The 19,829-nt window shown below is 45.5% G+C and overlaps 1 protein-coding gene across 1 annotated transcript in view; it reads left to right on the plus strand.

The window, feature by feature from the left end:
* The window catches only part of rin1b (Ras and Rab interactor 1b), a 53,075-nt gene that overhangs the window by 11,954 nt on the left and 21,292 nt on the right, over positions 1-19,829 (plus strand). The window lies entirely within an intron of this gene.

Consider the following 19,829-nt stretch of genomic DNA (forward strand, 5'->3'; position numbering starts at 1 on the left):
GCATCTCATTATAGTATTTTGAGATGCTGTTCTTCTCACCACAATTGTACAGAGCAGTTATCTGAGTTACCATAGACTTACAATGGCCATTCTCTGTTGACCTCTCTCATCAACAAGGCATTTCCATCCACAGAACTACCGCTCACTGGATGTTTTTTTTAATTTTATTTTGGCAACATTCTGAGTCAATTCTAGAGAGTGTTGAGCGTGAAAATCCCAGGAGATCAGCAGTTACAGAAATACTCAAACCAGCCACGCACACTGTTTCTCAGTTCGTACTCCGAGAGAGTGAGCAGAACAAACAGGTCTAGTGTGGCCTAACTAATCCTAAACACCAAAGGGAACCCATCTGGACTATTTTGAATTGTTTTTGTATTGAAACATGTGCTACATAGGCTTTGAATGCTTGATAAATGTCTGATGGATTCTCTTATTCAGAGATGGAACTTGACACTGCGTCTTTTAAAAGTGGCCTGAGATATGTATCATGTAGTCAAAGTTGTCTGTTTATGCATGTTTAAATATAAAAATAAATTAAAATTGTCCTGATGGGTCCCCTTTGGTTCCCCTTCTGTCGCTCTCTCCACGTTGTGTCGGAGAAGCGACACTAGGGGTCTCTCTTGAGCGCCGATATCCACCTCTGATCTATGAAAAAAGGCCAATGAGAGTTGGCAGCCAGTATTTGCATGTCCCGCCCCCGGACATACGGGTATTTAAGCGGCGCAAATACGGGAGTTCATTCAGAAAATTTCTTCGGAGCCGATGGTCTGTCTGCAGTTTGCTGCGAGTTACACACCACTATTACGTTCCTGTTTCCTCTGACAATCTGCATGCTGTTGGATTTGACGGCGCACAACAGCGGCTTTCTCCTACTTTGCACGGCATGCACTGTTGCCCCTGAGCGCTTCGACAGCGCAGCCACACACACATACTGTGTATTAAAAGAGTTATTTCCCTTAAAAGAGTGAATTTCTCTAAAAGAGCAAAACACAGCGGCTTTGAACGTCCTTTTCAGGATGCGTCTTTTTCAAGATGCCCTTCCGCCCCTGTGTTGTTCCTGGATGCGGTAGAGTGCTCTCCGCTTCAGACGGCCACAGGCGCTGTCTTGTGTGTTTGGGCCGCGATCACACTGAGGCGGCGTTTGTGGATGGCTTATGTTCTCACTGCGAGATTTGGGGGTGGCAGCGGGTGCAGTTTCGCTGGGTAGCCCCCCGCGAACCTCCCATTCCCCGACACGCTCGCTGGTCCCCGCCTACGCTCGCGGCGATAGCGGCTCGCCTCACGGCCCGGCTATCTATCCTCCCGAGCCCGAAGCAGATGAGCTCACCGCTGCATCGGAGAGTGTGATGTCTGATGCAGAGGACTCCCCTGGACTGCCGCCTTCGGGCCAGCAGGCCCAGGCTGAGGACGACGCTCAGATGTCTGACATGCTTTCCCGGGCCGCCGTGAGCGTGGGGTTGGATTGGAACCCTCCATCCTCCCCACAGCCTTCACGGTTGGATGACTGGTTCCTGGGGGCAGCGCGCCGTTGCGACCACGCATCCCCCGGTCCCGTTTTCCCGGAGGTGCATGACGAGCTGATGTCTACGTGGAGAGCCCCGCTCTCTGCTCGTCTAGGTGCCACCCGCTCCACTCTCACCACCCTCGACGGCGGAGCGCCACAGATACGGGGCGATTCCCCAGGTCGATAGGGCAGTTGCGTACCATCTATGCCCCGGTAGCCCTACCTCCTGGCGTGGCCGCCCCGTACTCCCATCCAAGCCCTGTAGGACAACATCCTCGCTCAACACGAAGGCCTACAGTGCGGCTGGACGCGATGCCTCCGCCCTGCATGCGATGGCCCTCCTGCAAGTCCACCAGGCCAAAGCACTCAGAAACATGCATGGGGGTGGACCTGATCCTGATGTGCTGCAGGAACTGCGCTCAGCGACCGACCTCGCCCTGAGAGCGATGAAGGCCAAAGCGCAGGCACTCGGACAGGCGATGGCCACCCTAGTGGTCCAGGAATGCCATCTCTGGCTCAATCTGGTCGAGATGCGTGAGGCCGACAAGAACCGCTTCCTAGACGCACCTGTCTCCCAGATTGGCCTTTTCGGCGACACCGTCGAGGACTTCGCACACCTGCCGCTACGGGCCCTGCCCCGTCTGCTCGCCGAGGGCACCCCCCTGCGGCGAAGAAACCAGCTCCTGCTCCGCCCCAACCAGGGCCCAGCTCTCAGCCCCAGCGTCGAGCACCCCGCAGGCGGCGTACGCCCCCTGTCTCACGAACCCCCTCTAGGACCCGGAAGGCTCCCAAGCGTTCCTGAGACAGTCGACCCAGAGCCGAAGACGTTAGCTCCGGAGGTGGTAAGACTGCTCCGTCCCCAGGTGGAGGGCCGGGAGGAGAATCCTTTGTTATTTCATTTGCTACACCCCCTGACGGGGGCTGTGGTACCCACATTCTCAATAAAAGAGCTATTTCCTTTGCCTCTGGGTCACCTGGCCCGCAAATGCCGTTCTCACGGCAATCTGCTTTCAGATTACGACAGTCCCGGTACACCGGACACGGCGATCCCGCCTTCTGCCTGCCCACGACTGTTCCCCAGCCGGCCGGTTCAGACGAGTCCAGAGGACGCCAACATCAGACCTCCTCCTCAGTCACGAACCCACCCCCTGCCGGCGCGCGCGGAGCAAGGTAAGTGCTTTGAGTCTATTCTCAGCATCTCAGCCTCAGGCCGCAACGAAGCCGCCCGACGCTGCATTACCTGTTCCGCCCCGCTGCGAGGCCCCGCCGGGTACGTCCAAAATACTTGGTGCCCCTAGCGCAGAGCTATGAAGCGTGGTTTTCGCTTCCCAACGCGTCACGCTGGCTGCACCGGACCATTCGACTCGGTTACGCAATTCAGTTTGCCCGGCTCCCGCCCCCTTCAGGGGCGTCCACTTTTCCACAGTACACGGCGAGCATGCCAGTTCCCTGCACACGGAAATCGCGACCCTCTTAGCCAAGGGCGCGGTAGAGCCCGTCCCTCCAACCGAAATGAGGAAGGGTTTCTACAGCCCTTACTTCATTGTACCCAAGAAAGGCGGCGGCTTACGACCAATCCTGGACCTGCGAGTTTTCAATCGGGCCTTGTTAAAACTCCCGTTCAAAATGCTCACGCAGAGAAATATTCTGGCTGGTGTTCAGCATCTAGATTGGTTTGCAGCGGTAGACCTGAAGGACGCGTACTTCCACGTCTCAATTCTGCCGCGACACCGACCCTTCTTACGGTTCGCGTTCGACGGCCAGGCGTTTCAGTACAAAGTCCTCCCCTTCGGCCTGTCTCTGTCCCCTCGCGTCTTCACGAAGGTCGCAGAGGCGGCCCTTGCCCCGCTACGAGTAGCCGGCATCCGCATTCTCAACTACCTTGACGACTGGCTCATCCTAGCACACTCTCGAGAGTTACTATGCACACACAGAGACCAGGTGCTCCGGCACCTCAGCCGCTTGGGGCTTCAGGTCAACTGGGAAAAGAGCAAGCTCACTCCGGTTCAGAGCATCTCTTTTCTCGGGTTGGAGTTAGACTCAGTCTCGATGACAGCATGCCTCATGAGCGAGCATGCTCAGTCGGTGCTGGACTGCCTCGCTTCCTTCAAGCCAGGCACAGTGGTCCCTCTAAAACTTTTCCAGAGGCTCCTGGGGCATATGGCGTCCTCCGCGGCGGTCGCGCCGCTGGGGTTGATGCATATGAGACCACTCCAGCACTGGCTCCAGACTCGAGTCCCGAGACAAGCATGGCACCACGGCACGCATCGGGTAAGGATCATCCCCGCCTGCCTCAAAACACTCCGACCCTGGACAGACCTCTGCTTTTTACGGGCAGGAGTGCCCCTGCAGCAGGTGGCCCGACGCGTTTTGGTCACAACCGACGCCTCCCGGTCCGGGTGGGGTGCCGTGTGCAGCGGGCACGCAGCAGCGGGCCATTGGAAAGGGGCCCCGCTGCGTTGGCACATCAACTGCCTGGAGTTGCTGACCGTCCTTCTTGCTCTCAGGAAGTTCCTCCCGTTAGTTCGGGACAAACACGTCCTCGTGAGATCGGACTCAAGTCGCTGCATGCCACTCACATCCCCGGCAAGCTCAACGTCGTAGCGGACGCGCTATCATGACAACGCCTGCCCGGCGGGGAGTGGAGGCTTCAGCCCCAGTTGGTCCAGCTGATTTGGGAACGGTTTGGCAAGGCCCAGGTAGACCTGTTTGCCTCCCAGGAAACCTCCCACTGCCCGCTCTGGTACGCCCTAACAGAGGCTCCCCTCGGGACAGACGTGCTGGCACACAGCTGGCCCTCGGGGCTGCGCAAGTACGCATTTCCCCCAGTGAGCCTTCTTGCACCGGTGCTGTGCAAGGTCAGGGAGGACGAGGAGCAAGTCACGTTAGTGGCCCCCTACTGGCCCACTCGGACTTAGTTCTCGGAACTCAGACTTCTCGCGACAGCTCCTCCCTGGCAAATTCCCCTGAGAAAGGACCTCCTCTCTTAGGGACGGGGCACACTCTGGCACCCGCTCCCAGACCTCTGGAACCTCCACGTCTGGTCCCTGGACGGGATGCGGAAGAGCTAGCCGGCTTACCGGCGACCGTTGTGAATACAATCAACCAAGCCAGAGCCCCCTCTACCAGGCACCTTTACGCCCTAAAGTGGCGCTCGTTCGCAGATTGGTGTTCTTCCCGAACCGAAGACCCGCAGAGATGCGCGATCAAGTCAGTGCTCCTGTTCCTACAGGAGAGGCTGGACAGGAGGCTGTCCCCGTCCACCCTCAAGGTGTATGTTGCCTCCATTGCCGCCCACCACAATCCTGTAGACGGCAAGTCTTTGGGTAAGCACGACCTGATCCTCAGGTTCCTGAGAGGCGCCCGGAGGTTGAATCCCTCCCGGCCAGGCCTAGTTCCCTCCTGGGATCTCTCGGTAGTCTTGGCAGGACTCCAGAGACCCCCCTTCGAGCCGCTTGAATCAATTGGACTCAGGGCCCTCTCTCTTAAGACGGCCCTGCTGATCGCGCTCGCCTCTATCAAGAGGGTCGGGGACCTGCAAGCGTTCTCTGTCAGTGACACTTGCCTGGAGTTCGGTCCGGCGGATACGTCTGTGATCCTAAGGCCACGACCGGGCTATGTGCCCAAGGTTCCTACCACATCATTCCGAGATCAGGTAGTGAACCTGCAAGCGTTGCCCCGGGAGGAGGCAAACCCAGCCCTTTCGTTGCTATGTCCAGTGCGCGCCCTGCGCATTTACCTGGACCGCACACAGAGCACCAGACGCTCTGAGCAGCTCTTTGTCTGATTTGGGGGACGGCAGAAAGGGAATGCCGTCTCCAAACAGAGGCTCGCCCACTGGGTTGTTGACGCCATCACACTGGCTTATCACACCCAGGCCGTGCCCCTACCCTTGCGGGTCCGAGCTCACTCAACAAGGGGTGTTGCGTCCTCGTGGGCACTGGCCAAGGGCACCTCCCTAGCAGACATCTGTAGAGCCGCGGGTTGGGCAACACCCAACACCTTCGCAAGGTTTTACAACCTCCGCGTTGAGTCGGTTGCATCTCGTGTTTTCTCAGGTCCGAGCCCGTAGAACTCGGTAACACGTAGACTGACCGGCCGGGTGGATCGCTTGCGCCCTGCGCCCTTTTCCTGATGTCAAGGTTAAGTAGTGCGCCTTTTTTCCCAGGGCGCCCCACTCCGAGTCGGGACCCTGGTCAATTCCTCCCCAGCCCTCCGGGTCCGCGGTTCAGCGGAGGAACTCGCCGACCCAAGCCACTGCGGGTACCCTGATGGCTACCCTGTACTGGTATAGGTGCTCCACAGGTAAGGCCTCCTGCTCGGACTCCCCCTGTGTGTAATTCCACGGTTCTGTCCCCTTACGAGCGGACCCCCATGTCTCCCTTAGGCAGCTACAACTGCCCCGGTCGCCGTGCTGTAGCAACTCCCCCCTTTCGAGGCTGGATCTACCACCGCACCATACTTTCCACACGAGTCCTAAGACGGCCGTGTGACGTGTCTACCACTTTTCCTCCCCAAGAAAAAGGGCAGGTGTGGTCTCCGCAGGGTCTGGGTAAGACCCCCTTCCCTATATGCATGTAAGGGCCCCGGCCGTGATTGCTCTATGCGAGAAACATAGAGAGAAAAGAGGCCCAGCCAGGCTGGCCCGTTCCCATGTTGGCAAACATCGCCTTGTTCCCCTCTCAGGGTAACTAGAAGGATCCCGATGTTTGTATGGGGCATTGGGGAAGGGTACGTGCAGCCAGGTACAGATGATGCGCGGCACTGGATGAATCCCTGCCCGCCTCTGTATCGGCAGTCCACGTACACTGTTCAGCACATGGCAAGATTGGAATGGGTCCCCTAGTGTCGCTTCTCCGACACAACGTGGAGAGAGCGACAGAAGGGCAACGTTTGGTTACGTATGTAACCTCCGTTCCCCGAGGGAGGGAACGACACATTGTGTCTTTCCTCCGCCATGTCGCTGAACCGAGCCACTGTTGTGGCCGGACCATTTCCAGTTCCTCAGAAAAATCCTGAATGAACTCCCTTATTTGCGCCGCTTAAATACCCGTATGTCCGGGGGCGGGACATGCAAATACTGGCTGCCAACTCTCATTGGCCTTTTTTCATAGATCAGAGGTGGATATCGGCGCTCAAGAGAGACCCCTAGTGTCGCTTCTCCGACACAACGTGTCGTTCCCTCCCTCGGGGAACGGAGGTTACATACGTAACCAAACGTTTTCAGGAGTAGTTAGCCCACAGCAGGCCTTGTTTATCGTTCTCTCTCATAGCAAACTGAAGCAGTGGGCGGAGCTAAGGGTACGTTGATGTAAAAATTAGGCATTGATGTTTTTGAGCTGTAGAGGCAGTCATGAATTAATGTACCCCTAGTGACATATGGAAGTAGCGGAAGTACAGAACGATGAGGTTTCAATAAATGCTTTTAGTGCATTTTGGATTAAGTTTTTAAATGTACAATATGTTTTTATAGTAGAAAGGCCTCTTATATGTCAAAATATCAAGGAAAATGTGATTCCTTATGACATGACACCTTTAAGCACAAATGTAAAATTTACAAGGAAACTCTGCAGTTTTTGTCATTGCCTTTTAATTCCTTAAATAAATACATTTCCAGAGAATTGAAAGTGAAATTGTTCCTGCTAATGTCTGAAGTATCCTGGAGAGAAATTTCAGAGCAGTGTTTGGCTGATGAAGGTCGAGAGACCGAACATTGCTAAATACATTTTAATTCTCTTTGCAAGCCAGGATAGTGTGCGGGATGTATTTTTATTTAAAAAAAAATATATATTTTCATTTCATTGACTTTGCAAGAGCAGTGTTTGGGAAACCCTATTTGATCTGTGCTCATCTGAGCTCTCCCAAAACTTTTACTCTGAGAAAAGATGGTATGAAAGTGAACAGATTGTAAACGAGTGGGATAAATACAGATTTTGAGGGGAAAAAAGGTAATTCAGCAACAGGAAGTTGAAAGTTCTGCTGCTGAAATAAGTTTGCACTTACCAAAATTCAAGACACTGCAGTGGATGAAGCTGAAAGTGCTGTTGTGGTGAAATGTCCACATGGTGGCACTAAAGGCGAGTAAAATTTTTAGTTGTAGATGATGTAATTTGGTCAACAGGAATGCATATTTTATTAACCATACTCCCTAACAGAAACCCCAAACCTAAACCTAACCATCAGTGTTGAAAATGTTTTATTTTACAGCAAAAATGCAACCTCCGAATCACACTGTTGTTTATGGAAGATATAGTTACTTCCTGGTTTCCTTGGGGCCAGAACATATGAACCCAGGTCCTAAAGATTTCTCACGCAGTGCGCCAGTAGCGCCACATGGAAAGGTACATTTATTTGAATTGATGCAAAGATGTCTTATGGGGGAATGTATGAATGCTATTTGTCAGTAATTTGGCAGAAGAGGTTCCATTTCAGGGTAAATGATCATTCGGAAGCAGCATGTCGATTTTCTGTGTGATCATGTTGACTGGGATGTGGTGGTTGGTACATTATACTGTATTTTGATTTGATATACTGTATATTATATTTGGTGGATATATAGATATACACTCACTGAATATTCTTCATGCAATTATCTAATCAGCCAATCGTGTGGACTTCTGTGCAATTAATAAAATCATCCATATATGGGTCAGGAGCTTTAGTTAATGTTTACATCAACCTTCAGAATGGAGAAAAAATGTGATCTCAGTGTTTTCAACCGTGGCATGATTGTTGGTGCCAGACGTGTTGATTTCAACGCTTCTATTTCTGTAACTGCTGATCTCCAACGGAGAATGGGCAGACTGGTTTGAGCTGTCATTAAGGCTATGGTAACTCAGATAACTCCTCTGTACAACTGTACTGAACAGAATAGCATCTCAGAATGCAAAACACATCGAACCTAGAGGCGAATGGGCTTAAATAGCAGAAGACCACTTTGTGTTCCACTTCTGTCAGCCAAGAAAAAAAAGCTTAGGCTACAGTGTGCACAGGCACATCAAAACTGGACAGTTGAAGGCTGGAAAAACATAGCCTGGTCTGATGAATCTTCATTTTTGCTGAGGCATACAGATGGTAGGGTCAGAATTTGGCACAAACAACATGAATCCATGGACCCAACTGTCAACAGTCCAGGCTGGTGGCGGTTTTTTAATGGTGTGGGGAATATTTTCTTCGCACTCTTCGGGCCCGTTAATACCAGTCAATCATTGCTTGATTGCCAAAGCCTATTTGAGTATTGTTGCTGACCATGAGCATCTCTTCATGGCTACAATTTACCCATCTTCTAATGGCTACTTCCAGCATGATATTGCACCATGTCTCAAACTGGTTCCATGAAAATGACAGTGAGTTCACTGTTCTTCAATAGAACACCTTTGGGATGTGGTTGAACAGGAGATTCACAGCATGAATGAGCAGCTGAAAAATCTGCAGAAATTGCATGATGCAATCATTTCAATATGGGCCAGAAACTCAAAGGAATTTTTCCAACATCTTGTGAGATCCATGCCATGAAGAATTGAGACTTTTTTTTTTAGAGCAAAGGGAGGCCCTACCCAGTATTAATATAGTGTTCCTAATAATGTTTTCAGGGAGTGTATATGTAAATCAACCTAGACGTGGTCAGAATGACAGCATAAAGCATTTCAAAATAAACATTCTAATATAAAATCAGGGACATAATAATATGAACAAATACGACTAACTTTACTTTAAAAAACTTAATTTTAAACTTAACTTAAACCTAAATGTATCTTTATTAATTCTTTAACTTAAGTACTATAAGCCCTTCTTTGATAGTGTCACATTTTTATATTTGTAAACTAACTTGTAGCGGTTACACATTTTTGGAATTGTGGTAATGTGTGATTGCGTAATGTAATGTAACACACAAAAAGCACATTAATAACATCTCAGTCTTACTTAGGCTAGGCGGGGTGTTTAGCCTCTCACAGAAATGTGCAAAAGACAGGGACCCTTCCCAACATTTGGTTGTGGATTTTAGGCTGGCTGACATGTGATCTTTCTGCATTCACCCCCATCAACACTATTTTTTACAGATCGCACAATAAGCTTCGCATTTGTTGCCCTGAACCATAACTCAAAAGTCATTTTACTCCAGCCATTTCTCAGAGAACTTGTATTTCCCCATGTTTTCACAATCCTTCTAATGTCTTCTTGCCGCAAAGTTAGGCAAAATCGAAGGGGTGATGCCAAATTGGAACTCAGAGGCAACTGAGATTCGTCCTCCGCCACCCAGATTGAGGCGAGTCACTACGCCACCACGAGGACTTAGAGCGCATTGGGAATTGGGCATTCCAAATTGGGGAGAAAAAGAGGGAAAAAATCAAATAAATAAATAAAGGTGTACCAATGGAGCAGCCTATGTGTTGTCAGAGAGGACAACAATCAATTCTTTACATACTGTGTGCAATGATATGTCAAACCTCTGCATCCTGAAATAAATCTTACATAACACACCATGATAAACAGTTTCAAGCATCTGCAATGAAGAGGCAATAGTATTCCTAAATAAAATATCACCATAGTCAAAGATAAAGAGGTAGCAGTTTCTTTTTGGCAACAAAAGAAAAACATGACTTATTATTGTACAGACAGCTTGGGCTGTTCAATTACTGGAGTAATAAAGACGTGTGTGTACGTGCGAGAGAGAGAGAGTTCACAAGAGAGGAGCGCAATTGATAGTGTGTAATGTGTCACTGACAAAAAGACCATGCTAATCTCACACGTGTCACCTCTACAAGTCTTAACAATGTCTCAAACTGTGTTCAGATTTGCTAGGATGCCAAAGTCTGCAATCAAAAGTAAGATATATAAATATTTAAAAATTTACTTGTATTCAGTTAGCAGATGCTTTTACTGTTTACTGTTTTCCTCATTTGTAAGATTACTTACAAATGAGGAAAACAGTAAAAGCAAATCATCCTATGGAGGTAATAATATAAGAAGTGCTGCAATACAAAGTCATGGAGGTTCTTGAAAGTTGCAAGAGAGTTGGCTACATGGGTGGATTTAGAAATGTTGTTCCACAAGTGAGGAACAGTGGAAGTGAAAGTCCAGGAAATTAATTTTGCACCTCAATAAGATGGAACCCTGAGGCACTGCTCACACATTGATCAGTGGCTTCTGGAGTGCACAGACTTGAAGAAGTGAGTGTAGAAAGGGGGGTGCAGAGCCAGTGCTTGTTCTATGTGCAAGCATCAATGCCTTGAATTTGATGTGAGCGATCATTGGCAGCCAGTGCAGTGAGATGAAAATAGTTGATACGTGCGCACACTAGTGCTTGTTGAAGACAAAGAGGGCCGTGGGTTTTGGATCATTTGCAACGATTTGAGTGTACATACAGGATGACCTGTCAGAAGAGCATTGCAGTAGTCCATTCTAGATATAACAAGGGACTGGACAAGGAGTTGTGTCTGATCTGGAAATGTTTGATCTTCCTAATTTTGTTCAATACAAGTCTGCATGATTGAGCTGTTTTTGCGATGTGATCTGTGAAGTTCAACAGATCGTCGAACAATAGCTCAAGGTTTCTGGCTGGGCTTGATGGTGTAATCATTGACAAGTCTAGCTGAGTAATGAACTCAAAAACATTTCTGTAATGCTCCTTTGAAACGATATGTATTGTGAATACTAGGATTGGGTGTTGATACAGATTTCCCCAAACAATTGTGATTTTAATTCGATATCGATTCATGTTTGTGGCAGGGCGGAGGGCGGGGCCGGGTCGTGATCATACACACCCGGTCCCGTATTAGGCTAATCAAGCCTCTGAGGTATAAAGGTCGACTGCAGAGGGTCGTGCGGGAGAGAGAGATCGTTAACGGACATGTCCGTCGTGTGTGTTTATGTCTTCTTTTAAGTTTATCATTAAAACTATTATTTATATTGAAAATCCGGTTTTTGCCTCCTCCTTGCCCATCCTTTAACTGTGTTACAATGTTGTTGTTTTTTTTTGTTAGAATGTCCCTTTTGCTTAAATATGAAAGAAATGCTCTCCCAGCTAATGCTTTTAAAGGGATAGTTCACCCAAAAAATTTTAATTAATATTTAATAATATATGACTTTCTTCAGCAGAACACATTTGTAGAAAAATAGAAAAATATCTCAGCTCAATAGGTCCTTATAATGCAAGTGGATAGTAACATGATTTTTGATGCTCCAAAAAAACACAGACAATCAGCCTTAAATGTCATCCATACGACTCCAGTGGTTAAATTAATGTCTTAGAAAGTGATACGATTGCTTTTGGTGTGAAAAAGATCAATATTTAAGTACTTTTTAATTATAAATCATCGCATCCGCTAAGCAGCAGTGTGCATGTTCATGAGAGTGCTGAGGGTGCGCGGCCTTTCTAGCGATAGCATGGCAACGTTTCATTTGTTGCTCTGCTTTGTTTAAATTTGCTTCAGTTTGTTTGTGCTGTTTGGTCTCTACAGCGTTCCTGCAACTCGGTTGAAAAAAGCGCTGCTCTTCCGGGTGTTTCGCTTATGCGTCACTTCTCGCATGGACATGCCAATGCCAATATGTCACACAACAGACCGCGTGGCCTCAGCCCTCTCATAAACTTGCATACTGCTGTGTAATGGAAACGATGATTTATAGATAAAAAATACAAAAAATATTTAGATTTTTCAAGTTGTCATATCGCTTTATAAGACATTAATTTAAACAATGGAGTCCCATGGATGACGTTAATGCTGATTGTCTGTGCTATTTGGATCATCAAAAACTGTGTTACCATCTACTTGCATTATAATTACCTACTGAGCTGAGATATTTAAAAAATGATCTTCAAATATGTTCTGCTGATGAAAGAAGTCATATACATCTGGGATGGCATAAGGGTGAGAAAATGATGAGATATTTTTGGGTGACCTATCCCTTTAATTGTACTGGGGAACTTCTAAATAGGTGCATTACGAAAATATACATTTTAGATTTTCATCATTTTGGTTACATCATGGCTTTTTAAAATGAACAAATCCATGTATTCAATCAATAAATAACATATTATATTTCATATATTATTTTTTGTTACATGTTTAATTGCATAATTTGCATTATTTACAAGTATTCCCTTTCTCTTTAACAAAACCTTAATTTCTGTAAAGAGCGTTTGTAGATGAGTGGATGTTAATGAGAGAAGGCTTTATCTCATCTGTGCCATGCTTTTTTTGTTGTTGTTTTTGAGAAAAATATTATTACAAGAGACATTATTCAATGGCAAATGGGTCATGTGGATCTTGTTTTTGGACACGCATTTCACGGACCAACGTTTACCCTCAACACTCATGGAATGGATCTCGCTGCTGAATGCACCACTATACACAATTACTGGTTAGTGAAATCTAATCATTTACCAGCCAGTTGCCAAATATATACATTTTATTCACATAGTACGAAATTTGGTTGAGTGATTTCCTCTCATTGTAGTGGATTGTTGCACATAGAGTAGGAGACTGATCTTGGGATTTAAGAATCGATATCGTTCAAAGAATATTGCGATGCATCAGAAAAATCTGTATTTTTACCCACGCTAGTGAAAACCATTATACAAGTAAAAATGACTTAATGACTAAATGACCTTTCTCATCAAATTCTCACTAGACATATTTATCTGTCCACATAATCTTTTTGACTCTATACTATATGTCAACAATTGCCTGATTTGTTTCTAATTTAGTTTCCTCTTATAGCATTTTAGGAGAAACCTCTGAGACAAAGTTGATACTTAGGGTGTGTTCACACTTGGCAGGTTTGGTTCGATTAAAATGAACTCTGGTGCGATTGCTCTGTTAGTGTGGTTCATTTGAACAAGTGTGAACGCTGCCATCCGAACCTTGGTGCGCACCAAACAAGCGGACCGAGATCACCTGAAAAGTGGGTCTCGGTCCGCTTCCAAATGAACTCTGGTGCGGTTCGTTGATATATGAACGCAACATGAACCAAAGACGTCTAAATGGACCAAAAACAGGAAGTAATGTACCTAATACTGTCCTCAAGCATACATGGTTCTTCTCATCATAGGAGCGATGTTGTCCATTATAGTTCGGTAAAGGCGTCGGAACCGCCGTCAGCCGTCCTTGCAGCATATCTTCATTTGTGTGTGCAACAGAGGAATTCCTGGCGCCGTTTTGACTCCTTTATACATTTTATTAGCTCTTTGTTGGTTCTCAGCTGGTAAAAATACCACCATATATACAAATATAAATATAACGAGCGCATTTCGCCCAGCAGCCAGCATTGTTTTGGATGATCGGCAAGTTCCGTCAAAAAATATATGTCATAAAAGCTGTCCAACAGGTTGTGAATTTTTCCTGATGCCTTTGGTTTTGTATCACTAGGTTCTGTGTTAAAAATGCCAGTGTGAACGTTAAGTGAACCAGGACTGAATGTATCATTTTCTTTTTTGGTCCAGACCAAGAGGACCAAGCGAACCGAACTACAAGTGTAAACACACCCTTAAATTTATCACCTGAACGCTGAAACAGGGCAACCAATGAGCAATACAATTTTCCTCTGAAAACTGAAAGACATTTTTGTGCTTATAAAAATTCAAAAACTCGACTTGATTCATAAATGTTATCTTTCTGATCTCAGACTAAGAATAGCTTCGAGGGAAAAAAAGTTTTTCAAGAGGAGAAACTCACTGCTTGAATTTAACTCAACTACCTCCTTCTAGTTTTTCTTCTCTTCCTGTGTTTCTCACTGTACATTATAGCTTAATTGCATAACTGCATGTAGGCTGCTCAGGGTGTTATGTAAGGAGGCCTATGCTACCAATGGGTATATCACTGCTCTATCACTCTCTATTCTCTCATGTTGTACGGTTTGCGTTATGAAGGTTACTGACCCATCTGTATTTTATGGATAGATTTGCATGATGATGGCACTCATTCTCATGTTATCTTTCAGTGGTTTAGTGATTGAGTTTGTTGGTGGGAAAGTCACCCAGGTCGGTAATGTGATGTTTACATAATAAACTCTCTCCATTAACCTCCAATAGGTGATAGAGGTGTAAAATGTACACATGGAATAAACAAAGGAATATTGAGAGCTTGGATTGAGTTGTAATGTATTTGCTTGCTATTTTCACAGTCTTTTTAATTAACATTGTTCCATTCTGTAAATACACAGAAATCACAGTAACAGCTGCCTAGCTGTCTACATAGGCATCAGCTTTGTTAGACCCCGTTTCCACCTGGTATCATGATGCATCTCAGGTGATCTGATCTGATTTGGTCAGGTGAGACACATCGCTGTTCACCACTGGTCACTTAAATTTGTCCCCTGTGACCACTTGTGTTTGGATTTGGAAGGGAAGGTCTCTGGTTCATGACGACATACATCAATCACTATGTCAATGTGTTAATGCATGATATTAAAACTCAGTGTAACACAGTTAAAGATGAGCAAGGAGGAGGCGAGAACCGGCTTGTCAATATAAATGATAATTTAATTAAACTCAAACCAAAAACATAAACACACACACACACACATGACGGACATGCCCGTAATTCTCTCTATCTCGAACCGTCGTCACCGGCCACCTTTATCCCTCGCGCCCCATCAGGTCGATTGGGGACCGGGCGTGCGACATTCTAGCCCTTCCCCCCCTCCGCTCCACACTCCTCCCGGCTTTACCTCAGGCCGGGGTGCCACTGGCATGACCTACACCCCCTCTTTCCCTGGGGAGGGGCGTGCTTTGCACCTCATCGGGTCATCCCCACCTTACTCGACCTGGGAGGAGACAGGAGGGGAAAACTACAACATCAAAAAATAGGTGCGACAGAGAGAGAGAGAGAGAGAGGAGAGAGAGAAGCTCACTCACCGGTTCTCTGATGTACCGTTACGTGGTCCTCAAACACTATGCCACACTCTCCGGTGGACGACAGCTGCTCCTCTCCGGGCGAACGGAGTCAAATCTCCGACCCCCAGCAGACAGAACGTCCCCTCCGCTCCAGGCGATCGGGGAGTTACTTCCCTCCTCCCCTCACGGACGGCAGTCTAACCTCGATCCCTCCGCATTTCTGGGGGACGGCAGGGCACTCCTCCGCCCCTGGCAGCGGCTCCATCGCTCCAGGAGGTCGGGGAATCCAATCCCCACTCGCCCCGCGGACGGCGCCGTTCCCCACATCCGGGCGGTCGGGTTACTCCGTTGGTAGTGGTGCTTCCCTGGGTGGACCGTAGTGTTGAGGATTCTGTGATGGGCATCCCTCCTCCCTCCCGGGTTTTCGGCACCAATGTGAGGGGGTTAAGATGGGCAAGGAGGAGGCGAGAACCGGCTTGTCAATATAAATAATATTTAATTAAACTCAAAACCAAAACACACAAACATAAACACACACATGACGGACATGCCCGTAATTCTCTCTCTCTCGAACTGTCGTCACCGGCCGCCTTTATCCCTCGCGCACCCATCAGGCCGATTGGGGACTGGGCGTGCGACATTCTAGCCCGGCCCCACCCCCCTCCACTCCACACTCAGCAAACTCAGAAAAAACAAATAAAGTTAGAAAAAACTGTTGAAATTTAATCCAAGCACAAATGCAACATGTCAAGCAGAATTATCCATTATTTTGTGTATTACCTGTATTAAAGGAGTTTCATATGTTCGTGCTTCTTCATTGTGTCTGATATCAACAACGATGACAAGATCCGTGAAGCTCTCTTGATTGTGTACGTATCAACGGTTATTTCCTTTTAATGCCACTCATAATCGGCAAAGTATATACTCTCGTTTAATCCTAGCGGTTGACAGGTTAGGGGTGGTGATTCACTGCTTCTGGGACACATACAGGACGAAATAATATTTACACCTATAATGCAATCTGGTCACATGTGTTTTTGACCACATTCCTAAGTGGGTTTTTTATCTGATCACAAATCGTTTTAGACCCTGTTTATGCCTGAGCACATATGATCAGATCACCTGAAACACATCTTAATACCAGGGGGAAACAGGATCTTAGGTAGCATCCTAACTCAAATGGAACCTCTTAATCAGCAGATGGAATCTGCATGTGTAGAACTGAACCGAAATGTCGGCAGACTTTTACAAATATTGGAACGCACGTCATTCATCAAGGCCACATCCACACCGAGCAGTTTAAGTTTCTAAACTTCGTTTTCAGTGTCCAAATGTGATTCGTTTTCAAAAGTATGCGATTACAGAAAGCGTTTATTGAAAGTCTCCGTTTTCGGGGGAGGGTAAATTCTGGTCCAGTGTAGATGAGAGGCGTAAACATAGCAAAATCAATGCAATTTAAAATGAAAACGTACTGTATTACTGTGGACGTGATCAAAGTTCCTACACATCCCATATCGCATATTTGTTAAATATTATTTGGTACAATTTGATCATGCTTTGAGCTGCCAACATGAGTGCAGTACTCTGAGCTCCATCTCACATCTTGACCATGTTTAAATCCAAAAACAGCATTCACATATTTCCACACATATCCACATATCCTCCCCAAAAATTATTGAAATGATTTGAAATACTCTACATAGGCAGCAACTCCACACTACACAATTTGCACTCCTCATATGAGACTCGACTCACAGTTGATTTCAATTGAGTTTAGCGTTAGCATGTTACTAAGCTAACAATGCGACCAATATTTTGTCAGTGTCACAACTTGCGTCACACATGGTAGTGGTGGCAAGCAAAACTGAGCGAAGAATAAGCACCATTATTACAGCCATAAAGTGAACTAGCTACTGAAACTAACTGATTTATTGTTGTAGTATACACACGTTTTAGTCCAATAGCGATACAAACAGGACATACCCTGCCATGCAGGCCCTTACAAAAAATGTAAACAAGCCGTAAACTTTCCGCAGATTTGCAACAAATTTGCCGCTTGTTATTTTCACATGCAAATGAGCTTTTGATTCACGCAGATATTTGCCAGAAGTTTGTTGCTCTTCGCTGGCAGTGTTGAACCTCCAGCTAAACTTTGGCAACAATGGACAATTTGCCACAAGTTTGCCGCAAATGTTATTTGCATGTGAAAATGATCGTTGGCGAATTTGCGTCAAATTTGCCATGAAGTCTCCATTTTCGTAAGGGGGTGCAGTTTGCAGTCAGTATGTAGAGTTCTACTCAGATGTGATCATCCCTATGCTCTATTCCTTTCGAAGACTTCACCCTCCATTTTGACAGTTCAGGATGGCCGAAAGGTGTGGGGCTAATAAATAACAGTCATTTGGAAGCCTTTTTTTTTTATCATTCTTTTTGTAATAACTCCAAGCATGGCTACCATCACTTGAAGTGGGCGATAAACAGAACAAAATTGTGTGACATGACTTTATGCTTTTTTGTCACCAATGAGATTTGATGCTGTTGACGTTGCTGCCATATTTGATTCAAACGCTTTATTAATATGATTTGGTTTGACAGTGAATTACGACTTTAATTTCATTCTGTTCATGGCATAAAGTTATTGTCAGAAGACTTGGAATATAGTGCATGTACCATTTATTTTTAATTTGGTTTTTGTGCTTTTCTCCATTTTTCACTGAAATTATAGTGAAACCCGGTGAATACTTTTTTCAAATCAGCTTTTGTGTTCCACGGAAGGAAGAATGTCATATGGGTTTGGAATTACATTAGATTTAGTAAATAATGAGAGAAGTAAAATGTTTGGTTTTACTGTTCCTTTAATTAAATAAGTAATGACAGAATTTTCATTTATGGGTGAACTATTCCTTTAACTTGTGGGTTTCAAAAACAGGATAAAAATAACGTGAAGTGCTCTCTGATTCTGCTTGAGAAAGAAAGGGCAATAGAGAGAGAAATTAAAACATCCTCTTCGCTTTGCCAACAGTTCCTTGCCTTTTTAGCAAATTGTGTCTTTTGTGTGTATGTGTGTGTTACGGGTGAGTAGGTGTCTGTGGCTGAGTGGGACTGCCTGGTAGGACGTGTAGGCATCTGTTGCCATGGCAACCATCTGCCGTTATGTATAAGCATCCTCTCGGGCTGCCCACACAGTGCCATCGTAATGAGAGACACCGTTTGAAGAATTGGCTGCCGTACTGTTCATTGTCTGAGTGTTTTGTGTTGGTCCAGACAGAATCTGCAGATTTTTGCCGCTTCTGCACTGATTTTAAGGGATTAAAACATAGTAAATTATGTTAAACAGTGCTCCGAGTACTGGCATGATTAGAGTAAATAACTTTTTTGGTGTCCATTAGAAGCACAAATTATGTTTTCTTTTCTTTTATTTTTTTTCGAGATCTATTAGATATATTGGATAAACTATTTTATTACACAACACTCTAAAATACTTTTACTAGTGGCATTTAGTGGTGAAATATTTCTGAATAATGATTGTTATCCAGGAAACCTGTTTACTAAGCAGATGGATTGTGTGTGTTTTTGTTAAGCATTTAAATAACTTAGATTTTTTTAATAACTTATTTTAAATAATTTTAAATTCAATATAAGTTTATCAATTACCTACAGACTAACATGAAAAACTGGCTAGCCTTGACTAACTAATGTAACTTTTTTGTTTGTTTGACTGTTCATGTTATAAATATTGTCTATATAATTTTTATGTTTATTTAATATTGTAAATAAACAAAAAACATTTTTTTTTAAATTGCACAAATCCGGGTTTTAAACAGTAACCTGGGGCCGGTTGCATAAAACTGTTTTAGACTAGTCTTACTAGTTAGTCGTCCAAAATGTTGGTCTTCATTTTTTCAGATAGTTGCATAAAAACTTCGATCAGTCTAATTAAAGACCAAAATGTAAGACAGCACACCTCAGACTAACTTTTGTTTACATTCCATTTTGCCATTTAAAATAACTGTCAGCTGAGCCAGTGGGGGCTGAAAGGGGCTTGAGTTGAGACTCGGTTGAAGACTTTGACTTCAAAAATGGTAACAAAATGTTGTGTTTTTAATTATTTGGGTTAAATCACTTCGCTTCAAATTTTGAAGCATTGTAGTCCTCTAATAAGCAAATATTCTCAGCGAATAAAAAATGTATTGAGCGGCCACTGTTGGCCATTTTTCTTAAGCTGTTCAGTGTCTTATTTTTCCCACAATGCAATGCAAATTAGTCTGTCTTACTAAAGACAACTGTGAGCTTGTTTTATGCAACAGGCTTTCTATGGTGTCTTTAGCTAGTCAAACTAATTGTTAGATGCAGTCTTAAGTTAATGGCTATGTTTATGCAACCGGCCCCTGTTGGTTGGTTCTCAATTCATAGAAAGTTTACTCTACTACTGTACACTCATTTGTGGCTAATCATTGTCAAGTCTGGTTCCGAAAGTAAAAATCCCACTAC

Source organism: Xyrauchen texanus, chromosome 2, assembly GCF_025860055.1.
Source record: "Xyrauchen texanus isolate HMW12.3.18 chromosome 2, RBS_HiC_50CHRs, whole genome shotgun sequence".
Taxonomy (NCBI): domain Eukaryota; kingdom Metazoa; phylum Chordata; class Actinopteri; order Cypriniformes; family Catostomidae; genus Xyrauchen; species Xyrauchen texanus.